Genomic DNA, 13,684 nt, shown 5'->3' with positions numbered 1-13,684 from the left:
GCCTGCCTCAGCCTCCCAAAGTGCTGGGATTACAGGCGTAAGCCACTACGCCTGGCCTATTTTTTTCTTTCTCCCAACCCTTCATCCACGCCCCAGGAGATCTGAGACTATAATTTACCTCAATTTCCCAAGCACTTAGCGTAAGGCCTGAAACATATCTGGTGATTAATAAATGTGTACCATAAAGAATATGTTTCTTGTAATCCCAGCACCTTGGGAGGCCAAGGCGGGCGGATCATGAGGTCAGGAGATCAAGACCATTCTGGCCAATATGGTGAAACCCCGTCTCTACTAAAAATACAAAAATTAGCTGGGCATGGTGGCACCGCCTGTAGTCCCAGCTACTCGGGAAGCTGAGGCAAGAGAATCTCTTGAATCCGGGAGGTGGAGGTTGCAGTGAGTCGAGATCGCGCCACTGCACTCCAGCCTGGCAACAGAATGAGACTCCATCTCAAAACAACAACAACAACAACAACAAAATATGTTTCTAATGTGTATTTCTCTCTTATATATCTGTCTTTTTCCCTAACTATAAGCTTCTCAAGGTCAGGGACTAAGCCTAATTCACATAGTTTCCTAAAGATCATGAGGCTCACCAACACCCAGACCAACACTGAGATCAGGGCAGCAAACACATACTCTATGAACCAGGTGTAAATATCTGGCCACAATCTACAAAGGTCTCTCTATCCATTCAAACTTCAGATGCTGTCTACCACACAGCAACTCATTGAGGAAGACCTGAGAATTCGGATCTCCTAAGGCCATGCCTAATGTAGAGTAGAGGTATCTCCATTGTGCCAGAAGCCAAGAAATAGGAGAATGTGGAATTAGGAGGAAGGAAGCAAAAGAGAGAAAGAGATATCACTACTTTTTACTTCCGTGACAGCAAATATACCTCCTACAAGACATCCCTGGGTTACATGAAGAACCATAGAGTTTCAGGGACTGGATAGGTCACTGCTCAGATCTAACAAATCCTCTTGTAATTTTTGAAGCAAATAACATAAAAGCAATAAAAGCTAGCTGAGCAAATGCTCACACATGCCCAGAAAGCACTGACTGAGCAATTATAGACAGCCAAGACATTCACCTCTGACGGAAGTGACCAATGCTTTGCTTCCGGCAGAGACTAATACCTGATACTTCTGAGGACCAAAGAGGAAATATTAAAACTGAAAGCCCTTGGCGACAGTCGGCAATTGTAAACTGGTATCAACAGAGGGAAATAATTTCCTTCCTGACTCCCACTGGGCTAGTCACGCCTGGAGCAGCAGGTGTGATTATCTAATCTAACAAAGTAAGAAGCCAAATGGGCTAGACTGTAGCTTCTATGGGGTCTCTCAAGCACTGAGTTTCCTAGGTTTCTGAATTTACCACACTCCACCTCCTGTCTCAGACAAAAATGAATGTGAAAAATAATAATACCTAATTCTATTTCAATTTTAACCTGCATCATTAAGCAAAGTTGCAGATCTAGCTGCAGGACTGAGGACAAGTTAGTGCCCATCCAACCTGGAGGAGGAAGAGGTGCAAGGTTGGCAGGAAGGGCATATGCTGAGCATGTCTAATGTTCCTGATGCTGTGCTGGGCACTGAACTTACATCGTCTTTTTCTTTATATTCAAGATGCATCTTTACGGAAGAAGACAACTGTAATAACCTATCATATAGGAACCACACTTTATACTTTACAAAACAGGTTGGCATTTAACAACGCACTTGCTCTAAACAAACATGAGAGGTAGGCAGGGCAATGATTATTGTTCCTAATTCTCAGATCAAAAAAATAAGGGTGAAGGGATATTGTTTTTCTAGGGCTGCACATCTCATACTTGTCAGGACTTCTGTTAGGCCATCCCACCATACTCACTGCCTTTTTATGCCCTTGCAAACTTCTTAAGTCAAAAGCCTCTTTCTGTCCAGTCATTTGGGATTTTGTTTGTTTAGTTGTAGAGACAGGGTCTTGCCACATTGCCCAGGCTGGTCTCAAAATCCTGGCCTCGATCGATCTTCCTGCTGTGGCCTCCCAAAGCACTGGTATTACAGATGTAAGCCACCATGCCCAGCCTGTCTAGTCATTTGTGTCATTCTCATTAAACCATGTAGTCTGGCTTTATCTGTGCTGCAATTCCTATACTCCCCAACAGAGAGTCAGCCAATGCCCGATAGAACACCCTCTGGGAAAGGGACCCTCACTACCTTCAGATTTATTCTATCCATGAAAATGCACGCAGCACCTATCCCATGCCAGAGACCCCAGCAGACTCTGGAGACACACACATGAACAAGCAATGCTGTCCCTGTCCTGCCCAGGTTCTATGTTCTTGATGGCCATGAGCACATGTGTCCCAGAATCTTGCAGCAGAACCCATGGTCTCACTCGCATAACAGTTCTTGGTTGGCCATCATTCCTGGTCCTCTCAGCATCCTTGTGTAGACAGTCCAGCTGGCTCATGCCTTTTCAGAAGATGAGGCAGGAACTAAAGCCCAGCTCTCTAGAGGGTCTCTGAAAGAGGGCTAAAGAGGTTTGCAGAAGGCCTGTGGTTGCCCACGGAGCTTCCAGTCCTCTCTCCCTCTCCTAACAGCACCCAGATATTCTTTCGAGGGGCCACCTCTTCTCCACTGTGTAAGTACCATGATGTTTGGATGGGACTATGTCCAAATTCAGTTTCAGGACAATACTGGTTCATATTAGCATAATCCCATTCTCTTGGCTTCAATGACTGGTTCAGAAATATACAGTCAGCCAAGGCTATGAGAATATAGCAAACCAGGTTCTTTCTCCAAAATGGGAAGAGAGATATCTATAGTTTGGGTTTCAGCAGGCAGCCATCTCATGACCCATGAGGTAAAACATTCCAAGGATGAAACCCAGGCACAAAAAAGGGCAGAGCAAGAAGCGCTGCAAAAAAACAGAGCTAGAGTCCTGTTCAAACTGTGCCTGAGGCTCACATGACCTCTGCACTTGCCAGTTTCCAGGTATTCTAGGTTTGCAGAATCACCCACCCACTTCATTCTAGATGCCATACTCTATTAAATGCATCGGCATTTCGGAAGCCACTCCCAACAAAAGCCACTGTTGGCTCATATTTAGCTTATGAACAACAAAAACTTCTAAGTATCTTCCAGTTTGCTCCTGTTAAGGAAATCTCTCCCTTTCTATCATTACACACTTGATTTTTTTAAGTCCAAGTGCAAAGCTTCATACTTATCACAGTTTAATTATAAACACTGAAAAAACTCAAAACATAGAGGAGGTGACAAAGATTTTTCATTTGATACTTAAACGTATGCTGGGGGAATATATTCAGACCATGTTTGAAATTTTAACAGACACTAAGGTTTAAGCATCAAACCAGTGATTTCCAGCCTTTTATGTGATATAGGTCAATAGGCACATAGTCAGTTGCATTTTTAAGATACACTGATTAAGAAAAGACAGAGAGACAAAACACAACTATAAACTCAGTCACACTTTTAAGTGAAGTTAGATTTTTTTCGATCACAACAGCATCGTCTCTGTTTTGGAAAACTACACCACAAATATGTCAAGGTGTATTATTTACTCAGTACAAAGCCAATGCTGGGGGCATATATGAATTGGCCTCAGCCAATGGGGACCATCGAATCAGGATCCTAAGTGGAAGTCACACCCAGAACTCCCTTACTAATTTCCTCAGCTCTCCTTATAGCCCAGCGTATTCCACACTGTTGATTCTTTTTACCACCCCGATTTTTTAGAACATAATGTTTTACTCTACCCGTTAAGTACAGAGGTACTCCAAAACACAAGGAAAGTTTACCTTACCTGGTCACGGTTCTCCTTTCTGAGCACACAACAGGATTTGCACTCACATCCTGGTGGAGCTCTAGCAGGCCCTTTAAAACAAAGGCTCACACCGTTTGCCTAAGCAAATTTAGTCTGCCCTGCCCCAAAGAGTTGTTATAAAAATAAAATGAGGCCGGGCACAGTGGCTCATGCCTGTAATCCTAGCAATTTGGGAGGCTGAGGGTGGATTACCTGAGGTCAGGAGTTCAAGACCAGCCTGGCCATCATGGTGAAACACCGTCTCTACTGAAAATACAAAAATTAGCCAGGTGTGGTGGTGTGTGCCTGTAGTCCCAGCTGCTCGGGAGGCTGAGGCAGGAGAATCACTTGAACCTGGGAGGTGGAGGTTGCAGTGAGCTGAGATTGCACCACTGTACCCCAGAATGGGCAACAGAACAAGACTCCATCTCAAAAAAATAAATAAATAAAATGAAATGAGATCACAAAAGAAGCAGCACCTTGCACAAGGGTAAAGAGACACTCAATAATATTGCTTTCTTTCCTTGTAAATATCCAAACACTGTTCAGTGACATTTTCATTTGGGTCTTTCCACTTCATGAATACTTTCTTCCATGCCAAATGAGAAAGAAAGAGGCAATACAATTGCTGGCAACCTGAAATCATCGTTACTCCAAATTTTCCTCCAATTTCAATGCTGCCACCTTCCAAGAGCTCAGCCCTGCCTTTGCTTTGCCACACATTTTATTAGCATGATTATATATTGTCTATTGCCATAAAAGCAACTGAAGAAAGAAGGAAGAGCATTTCAGTTCTTCTCTTTTTCTTAATGCATCCTAGTTACTGATGCCCATACTTTAAGTGGAAACACTGACGTTTAAAACTCATTAAAACATATACATTGATTTTGTGTGTGGGACTCACCAATTGAGGAAAAAGATCTTCCCTCTGATGAGCGTCCAGTGGAACAATGAAAAAAGCAGAACACAGGGAATCAGATGACAAGGTTCTGTCTTCTGCTCTGTCTCTGAGCCTCAAAGTTCTCACCTATGAAAAACAGATGGGTGTTGCTTATGTATCTCTAGGGTCTTAACCAGCTTCAGAAATTCCCAGGTTTATAAAGTCTCTGACTGGGCCGTGGCTTACTTCTATACCTCCTAAACTCCTAGTCAGATCCTGGCACTCTTATTTCACTAATTTGACTCAGAATGATGGGGAAAGAGAATGCTGATGCCTCAGTGTTCATATCTCAGCTCTCCTAGTTCCCCTGGGAAAACAGCTTCATCTTAATAATGGAAGTGAAAGAGATAAGTCAGTTAGTTACTCACATTATAGGGAAGAAAAAAAAATTAACAGATAAACCTAAACTATACCAAATAAAAAAAGAAAAGGAATACGAGTTTGGAGACAAATTTCTAACTACAGGACCTAGTGTCCTTTGAACTTTAGTTTCCTTGCCTGAGAAGTGAGAATCAGTGAGCAGCAGAGGGATAAACAATCTTGACATTTCCCAGTAAGCCATCCTTGATATCATTTGGATATGTGTCCTCTCTAAATTTCATGTTGAGTTGTAATCCCTGCTGTTGGAGGTGGGGCCTGTGGAGGTGATTGGATCGTGGGGGTGGATTTCTCATGAATGGTTTAGCACCATCCCCTTGGTGCTTTCCTCATGATCACGAGTGCGTTCTCATGATATCTGGTTATTTAAAAGTGTGTGGCAACTTCTCTGCCTACTCCCTCTCTTGCTCCTGCTTTTGCCATGTGAGACACCTGCTCCTCCTTTGCCTTCGGCCATGAGTAAAAGCTCCCTGAGGTCTTCCCAGAAGCCAAGCAGATGCCAGTGCCATGCTTATACAGCCTGCAGAACCATGACCCAATTAGACCTTCTTTCTTACAGATTACCGAGCCTTAGCTATTTCTTTATAGCAATGCTAGAATAGCCTAATACAGCCCTCATTACAGGTTTTATTTCATTAGAAACTATTACTGTTTTGCTAATGATTACACAGTATGTATTCCAACAGACAAGTATCCCAAGGCAAGGGCTGTTATAAAACTTGTCTTTCATGTATGCAGGAGAAATCCACATACCAAAGAAACTACCAAGCCCATTTCATTGTTGTCACTGTAAACATTACCTAACCAATCATACAATTGTTTTGTGTACAAAACAATTCAAAGTTCAAAGTTGGGAGGGATTTTTTAAATGACCCACCTCAACTTTTCCAACTGACAAGAGAAGCCGGTGGGCTGGGTAAGGAGGTGACCGCTTCAGGAGCTACTTGATCCAATGGATCAAGTGACTGCTTGCTTTGACAAAGGACAACAAAACACACTGGGCAGAGGGACTTGTGCTTGGTCACATGAGTCACACCTAGAGCCAAACCAGGACTTACAAATCCAGGCCTCAAACACTTGTTTCAACGCTCTCCCAGTAATCTCAACAGCAGAAAGAAATTAAATAGGCAAAATGGAGTATAATCAAGATAAGCCCAGAAAAGCAAGGAGTTTCCAAGACCTAGTGGTCTTCAAGGACATTGGAATTCTGAAAGCCATTTCCACTGAAAGGAGAGAAAGGCATAATTTCAAACTTACTGAGAAATGGGTTGTTAGGAAGCTAACATTAGACCTGTGAACAATGCAATTCCATAAAACAAACCAAAAAGGCTGCCCCTACCCTCACCCGCAAGCTGCATAAAACCAAAGCTTCTCCTTGCAGAGAGAGATACAAGTCACAACAGTTTCTACAACAGCAGCAAAGGGCATCTGACTTCCCAGATTTTTAAACTTCACTGAAAGGAAGAGCTCTCCACCCTCGGCCCTGAGGGAGTCTCACTCACACTCTCCAGCTTCCCTGCAGGCACAAATGAAAGTGGTCTCCCTTTTCCATAGCCAACTTCTCTTTTAATAATTTTTTCTTCTTTTCCATAAAGAGAATAAGCAGCTTTGCTAAAGAACCGCTGTGAAATGATTGAAGTTCCCATGCAAACAAACCATTAGCAGAGTTCAAATGCAATTTAAATTACCAGTTGTTAAAGTGCTTCTCAATTTCGTGGTAAGTTTCCAAGGAGAATTACATGCTATATACTATTTAATTGGTTGTTTTCTATTTTTTAACATCCATTTATCCCCCCCACCCCGTTATATTTCAGAAGTGTCTATAAAAGCTTCCCTTTAAAACATTATACATTGTTGAATAGATTAAATCTAAAGATTGAAGAGTATCAGAGAAACAGCTGCAGGATCATGCAGCTCACCAGAAATTGATGGTTTTGACACCACAAAACATGCAGAATTTTAAAATCTTAGGAATCACCTAGTAGTGCCCTCACTCTTTACAGCTGAAGACACTGAATTCCCAAAAGGGAATGATGGAGTTGTCCTGAAGTATTTTCCCTGGTCAGCGACAAATTCAAAATGAGAAGCACTGCCCCAAACTCTCAGCCCCCTGCCACCTCTTCCACATGGTTGCCCACAAATGGCAGAAGATGGTATGAAATAGCCAATAAACTTGATTTTCCACCTGTATTTTTTTTAAGAAAATATAAAGCCCTCTTCAAATATACTCCTGACCTCAAACATTATGGGCAATGGCAAGTATCTCTCTGAAAGAGAAAAAAATAAGTAAAGGCTGATGAATGAGTACAGTCAAAGGAGCTCAAAACAAGACACTTTATGAGCAGATTCTTGGCAGGAAAAGTCAAGACACTAATCTAGATTCATTAAACAAGTTATGTCACATCAACACTGCAGATTTTCACAGTTCTATCTGGCCCTGAATTAGTGCTGCCCCCAGAGACAGAGAGGATAAAAAAAAATCAACAATGTGAAAGCAAGTCTTGTCATATCTGTAAGCAGAAAGGATTTCTAGAAGCCATCAAGAGTGCAGTTTGAAGTTCCAGACTTTGATATCGGACATGTGTAAAGGATTTTCTCAAAGCACAGGCTTCTCTGTCTGCAAAACAGGGTTAATATCATCTACCCATCAAGGTGTATGTAACCATTTCCTGGGATCCCATATCTAGCACGTATGGCACAAAGCCTGCATACAATATGCACTAATTCACGTTCACCCCTTCCAAGGCTTTTATAATTTCTCAAAGCCTATATAGTTCTGTGATTCTAATTTATGTGGACTAAAACCATGTCTTGTAAGCCAAGCATATTCCCTAAGTTTGTTAGATACTGTATGTCTCCTGACTGTAAACTCATTTATCACTTGAAAAAAAAATTCATAAAAATTTATATATCTAAGTATTTTGCTTTAAAAGCAAACTTTTTGGAAATGCTATTTTTAAATGGCCTCCAAATCCACATTTTGAAATACACACAATAATAAAATCCCAGTTTCATATCCAAGACCTTATTAAACTTTCCATCAACCTATAAGAAAAATTTCCCAATTGAACACTGAAGAAACTGAGGAATGGAGAAGTTAGACACTCACCCAATATCTCTAGGCTAGTAAGTGGTAAAGCCAGGATTTGAACATAGGTGTTCAAAATCAAGTTTCATGACACAGGCTTTATTAATTTATAATTACAACTATAATATGGACAGTTCTTCTGCTAGAAGTGGAAATATACCTTTAAAACTCCTGCTATTTTCATATTTCAGGGAGCTTTGGGATAAAAACAAAGCCTACATTTCGAACTATTTTTTTAAAAGTTCATGTTAACAGCAAGTAAATCTTTCCTGAATTCTACCTTGCTGTTATATTCTTAAGTGAAATAAAAAGCCCAGAACCCTGGCACTAAGCAGACATCTACTGGTATGTGGGAAACAGACCTGAGAAGGGTTAACAGTTAATTAGCTGATATCAGACCAATTCAAAAACAATTCAAATGGCCAGGCTCATGATCAAACAAACCATGGGAACCCCAATATGGGCTATGGAAACCACTCTGGCACAACTGTTAGTTAACAGAATGTCACATGTTCTGCATTCAGGGGCGTACCAAAGACAGGTTTGCTAACACCTTCTGTCTTGGATAAGGCAGTGTGTGGACCTAGCATGTGTAGGTGCTGAGTTGGACCTAGGGGTGTTGAAGAGCCTCAATGGGGGACACGCTGGAACACACAAGACAGAATGAAAAGCGTAGAAAAGCACGAGTACATGCAATGTCCTTTTGAGGGTCTAAAAGTTCTCTGCAGATGATGTGACTTCTAAACGATGCCTGAACACCCAAGAGGATTTCCATGGATGAGGAGGAGAAAAATAGGCCCATGGAACACGATGTGCAAAGGCCTTGAGAAGGATGAGTTCAGGGTGTTCTCAGAGAAAGTGACTAATCTGGTGAGGCCAGTGACAGAGGATGCAGAGGAATGTGGTGGGACACAAGCCTGGAAAGGAATGCTGCAGCCAGAGCCTGGAAGACCTTGTATCTCATGTTCTAAAGCACTTGGATCTTAAGCCATAGGTGTTGCCTTTCGGGAAGTGACACGATAGAAAGTTAAATGGTAGCCCTATCCCTTTAAGAAATGAATCCCCTTCCATGGTCAGTTTCCAAGCATAGTAAGGGTAGGGGAGCTACCTATGAAGGGATCTTCTCCCAGTGGCCCCACTCACAGAGAAGTCGGGGGACAGGTGGCTTTCAGAGTTGCTCTTAACCCATACCTTCAGTGACCCTTTCCTCTAGGTCTAAAACTCTCACCAACATAACAGACCCACTGGAAGGCCCAGGAAAAAAACAAAGCCTCATGTTCCAAGCAGGATTACCACTCTGCTTTCAGGGAACTGCCAGTCCCACCCCACTCCTTGAGTCAGAAGAAGCTGGGCTGGAGACAGGCTCCATCCAGCCTTTCTCCTGTCTCTTAAGTAGGAGCCAGAGGCCTATCCAGCTTGTACTCTATGTGCCTGAAGCTCTACATCACAGAGCTCACAGAGTTCTCGGCCAGGCCTGAAACCTCGTGACTGGGGCATGGGATTAGTAATGAGCTTGTGCTGACGTCACCACTTAGGTTGTATGGAATCCCCTCCTTTCCCTTAAAGGAAGCTTTGTAGCAGTATCCATATGTCAAGGCCTTCAAACATGCAATGCCCTCCCTGCCCTTGAAGAGCTCCCAGTCTAGAAGGAGAGATAAGACATCAAGTAAGAGAGGACAAGTGCCACTGAAGAAGCACAGGTAACAATGCAAATTTTCATACCACACGGTGACACGAGGTGATGTCATAAAAAAATGCAATGACAACAAAGAAAAGGAAAACTGTTGACAATTCCAGATTTACGTGACTTCGCCGGGAGAATCGGACCATTTTTATACTACTCCTGTTAACATAGTGGCTTTCAGGGAGAGCACCTATTCTATCACACCCATCTGGCCGATGGGAAAACGCAGGCTCAAGCAAGTTAACTGACAGTGAGGAAGTATCACAGCCGGGATTCAAATCCGGATCCCATGCTCATAAGCAGCATACATTTGTACTCTATTGCCTCACAGCTAACTGTGGTTGAGTTAGCAGGGCAGAGAACACAGAGGTCACTTCTAATGGATGGGAGAGCAGGTGGTGATCAAGGATTATTCCCTTCCCAAGATGGCGACTGTGCAGAAGTTTACGGGAGGATTAGGAGTTCCATGAATGAAGATTGGAGAGGTTATCTCAGGTTAAAGGAAAGGCACGTGCTAAGGCATGAAAGTGAGAAAGTTCAGGGTGTATCTAGGATTTGGCAGGAAATGCGTTTGATTTAAAGATACGTAAGCAGGAGCATCAAGGAAGCCCACAGTGGACCCTTGTTGATGTCCATTTATGACAGGTCCTGGATACCAGGGGCAGGAGATTTTACTTAATACAGTTAAGTACTAGGAAAGTAATAAATGTTTCACAGCAGAACTGTAGCATGGTTTCAGCTTTACTTGGGATTCTGTGCTCTAATGGTAGGGCTATGCAAATAGCCTTTCAGCACCTGAGCCAGGGTCAGGAATAATGGGCCCTTGGGTCCTTTCAGGTCAATATACAGAAGGACATTGTTCCTTGGCTATGACTTCGGAGGTAAGAAAATCGACACCTATTTCATAGAGCCTGACCATCGTCTTAAGAGCCTCTGTGACTCATTACATAGTAAATTCCGGGTCCCAGCTAGAGCACAGGTACCCTCAATTGGTAAACACAGCATGGAGAACAGGATAGAGTCAAAGAATAAAAGGAACTGTGCTTGGCCCTTGGATTCTACACTTATTAACTATGGAATTTTGAACAACTTACTCCCTTTTATCCAGGGTGCAGTTTCTTCATTTGTAAAATGGAAACGATAATACGTATACAGCTAGGTTCTTGTGAGAACAATCAAGTTGTGAGATTAAATATGACGATGCGTGACTCCTACACACAGGCTAACATGTTTAGAATAAATCCCCCCACCCCCAAAAGCCACCATGTTGAAAGGGTAGTATAAAAACTGCCCGATCTTCCTGGTAAAGTGATCTAAATCTGGATTTGTCAACAATTTTTTCTTTCTCTGTTGAAAATTGAGCTGTATTCCCCAGGCAAGTCATTACATCTTTTTGTGCCAAATTGTTTTCATCTTTTAAATGACCCAGTAATCCCACTTTGGGCAATACACATAAGGGAATAATCCAAAAGGAAAAAAGAAGGCAATTTGTTCAAAGATGTTATTCATAGTGCTATTTCTGGCTCTTTATATATCCCCCTATTATAGCACTTATCTCACTGTGCTGTAATTATCCACTCCCCTTCCATACGCCTCCAAATTATCTTTGAATCAATCCCCAGCACCTAGCACAATGCCTGGCATACAGTAAGAACTCAATAAATGTTTGTTGACTCAATGAATAGGTAATACAACAGAAATTTTAGAAGAAACTCGAATGAACAATAACAAAACACTGTTTTTAAGAGATTATGCTAATTTTTTGAAAACCTGGTAACTACAGACTGCAAGAGGGGTGCATGCAGAAGCCTCAGAAATGAGTTTTAGATGACTTAGTTTATGATCTCTGAGCATCTCTGGGCTTAGGCTGATTATAGTATAAGATTGCCACGGGATACCCAGGAGGATGAGGTCACAAGTTGCTTTGGCCTGGTGGCTAGAGGATGGGGCTTGGTCAGAATTTTGGATTCTCTGCCTGATTCAGCCACTACCTAACTTCTCCAAGACCTGAAAAATGAAGTATCTGCAGGAAAGCCCAGCCTGTTAAAAGGAATTACAGGGAACTGCCAAAGGCCAGCAACTGTGAATTCAAATGTAAATGAAAAAAAGAGGGCCGGTAGGTGCCCTTGGACCACAGTCCAGTTCTCAAGACAAGGAGAGGCTTTCAAACCCCAGCTCTTCTGGGCTCCCACTGAGCCTTCCAGACCCATCTCACATGGAGATTGAAGATTCCTTACCAGGGAGTTTACAGGAGACAGAAATCTCTGCATGAACAGACAACACATCATGAAAAAACGGCATGTTAAATACAGCCCATAAAGTCAGCATCACTCTGAACGTTCCTCATTCTTGGTGGGAAAGAATGTTTTACAAAAATACCCAGGGAGAGCAAAGGAAGCTGCACATTCTGCAGGGCTTATTTTGGGGCGTTCCAACAGCTCTCAGCTGGGAAGCCAAAGGCAGGAAGCCACCGTCCTCTGTGCATTGGCCCAAAGCTCAAGGTTAGAAACTAAATGGGAGGGGAGTGAGAAACAGATACTCTTTGGTCTTGGAACGCCAGCTGCTTATCTGGGCAACACCCCCCAGGGCGCCTATTTTCATTTCCCTCTGAGTCTCCCAGATTCCTGCCCATTTAGCTTGGCATTTCTCTGAAGGAAATCACACTTGAGATCCTACAGACGATCACTCCCAAACATGCCCCGAACTTACTTCTCCTGCCCAACTTCTATGCCCTAGTCAAAGTTACCATCACGTCTCACCTGAATTATGGTAAAAGTCTCTGCCTAACCTTCTTGCTTCTACCCTTGCCTCCCTTTTACTATCAGGTTCCCTCCACAGCAGCTGGAAAGATGCCTGTAACACATAACCCATCACATCTGGACCCAGGTGTAAGAAGCTCAGGTCTCTTACTTACCACCACCTGCTAGTCCCTGTTCTTTTCTTCTGCTTCTTCCCCTGCAGCCCACATCCTGCCAGCACATCAGGCTCCTTCTCTTCCTCAAACACAAACTCCTTCCCACTTCAGAGCCTTGACCTTTGCATTGACCGTCTCCACTGCCTGCAGTGCTCTTCCCCCAACTTCTACAAGGCGGCCTCCTTGTCACTCAGATCTCAGCTTAAACATAACCTCCCAGAGTCCTTCCCCACTCACTCACAGTCAGAATGCCCTTTGTGACTCTTCCCTTGGGTTACTTATCATTCCCTCTTATTTAAGTGTTCCTTTATCTGCCTCCTTCACACACCTGCAGCAGCGTGTAAGCGCCAAGGGATCGTTGTTGTGTGTGTCTTATTCTTTGCTCTAAATCGAGTACTGGGATAATGCCCAGAACAGTGCAAGGCACCTAAGTGGAAACTCAATAAAGATTTAATAAAATTAGATGAATACGTGCCATGGATGGAAGAAGCCTGACAGATTCTATAAAAGGATGGTAGCCCTGCACTGTGGCTAACATCCTGGGCTTTGGAGTCAAATACACATTGGTCACTAATGCCTTTGCCCAAGAGCTATAGGGGCTTGGGCAAGCTTTCTCACTTCTTTAGGCCTTAATTTTCTCAAAAGTAAAATGGGGATAATAGCACCTGCCTTGCGGGAGTGTTGGGAGAGTTAGAGACAGGATGTTTAGTGTAGAACTCAGCACAGCCTAAATGTTCACTGTTATCAACAGCAACCTCCTCTTTCAGGCGAGAAAAGTGAGACTCAGAGAGGAGCAGGGCATTGCCCAGGTGAAACACTGCATTAAGAGCAGAGTTAGGCCAGGCGCGGTGGCTCATGCCTATAATCCCA

The 13,684-nt window shown here is 43.0% G+C and overlaps 1 protein-coding gene across 2 annotated transcripts in view; it reads right to left on the bottom strand.

The window, feature by feature from the left end:
- LPP (LIM domain containing preferred translocation partner in lipoma) overlaps positions 1–13,684 on the bottom strand; it is a 715,816-nt gene that overhangs the window by 639,574 nt on the left and 62,558 nt on the right. For both annotated transcript variants that reach the window (XM_030822968.1, XM_030822969.1), the window contains exon 2: positions 4,715–4,837. The gene's annotated coding sequence lies outside the window, so the exon portion shown is untranslated. The remainder of the gene's footprint in view (positions 1–4,714; positions 4,838–13,684) is intronic.

Source organism: Nomascus leucogenys, chromosome 11 (assembly GCF_006542625.1).
Source record: "Nomascus leucogenys isolate Asia chromosome 11, Asia_NLE_v1, whole genome shotgun sequence".
Taxonomy (NCBI): Eukaryota; Metazoa; Chordata; class Mammalia; order Primates; family Hylobatidae; genus Nomascus; species Nomascus leucogenys.
This window is presented reverse-complemented; position numbering and strand designations above follow the sequence as displayed.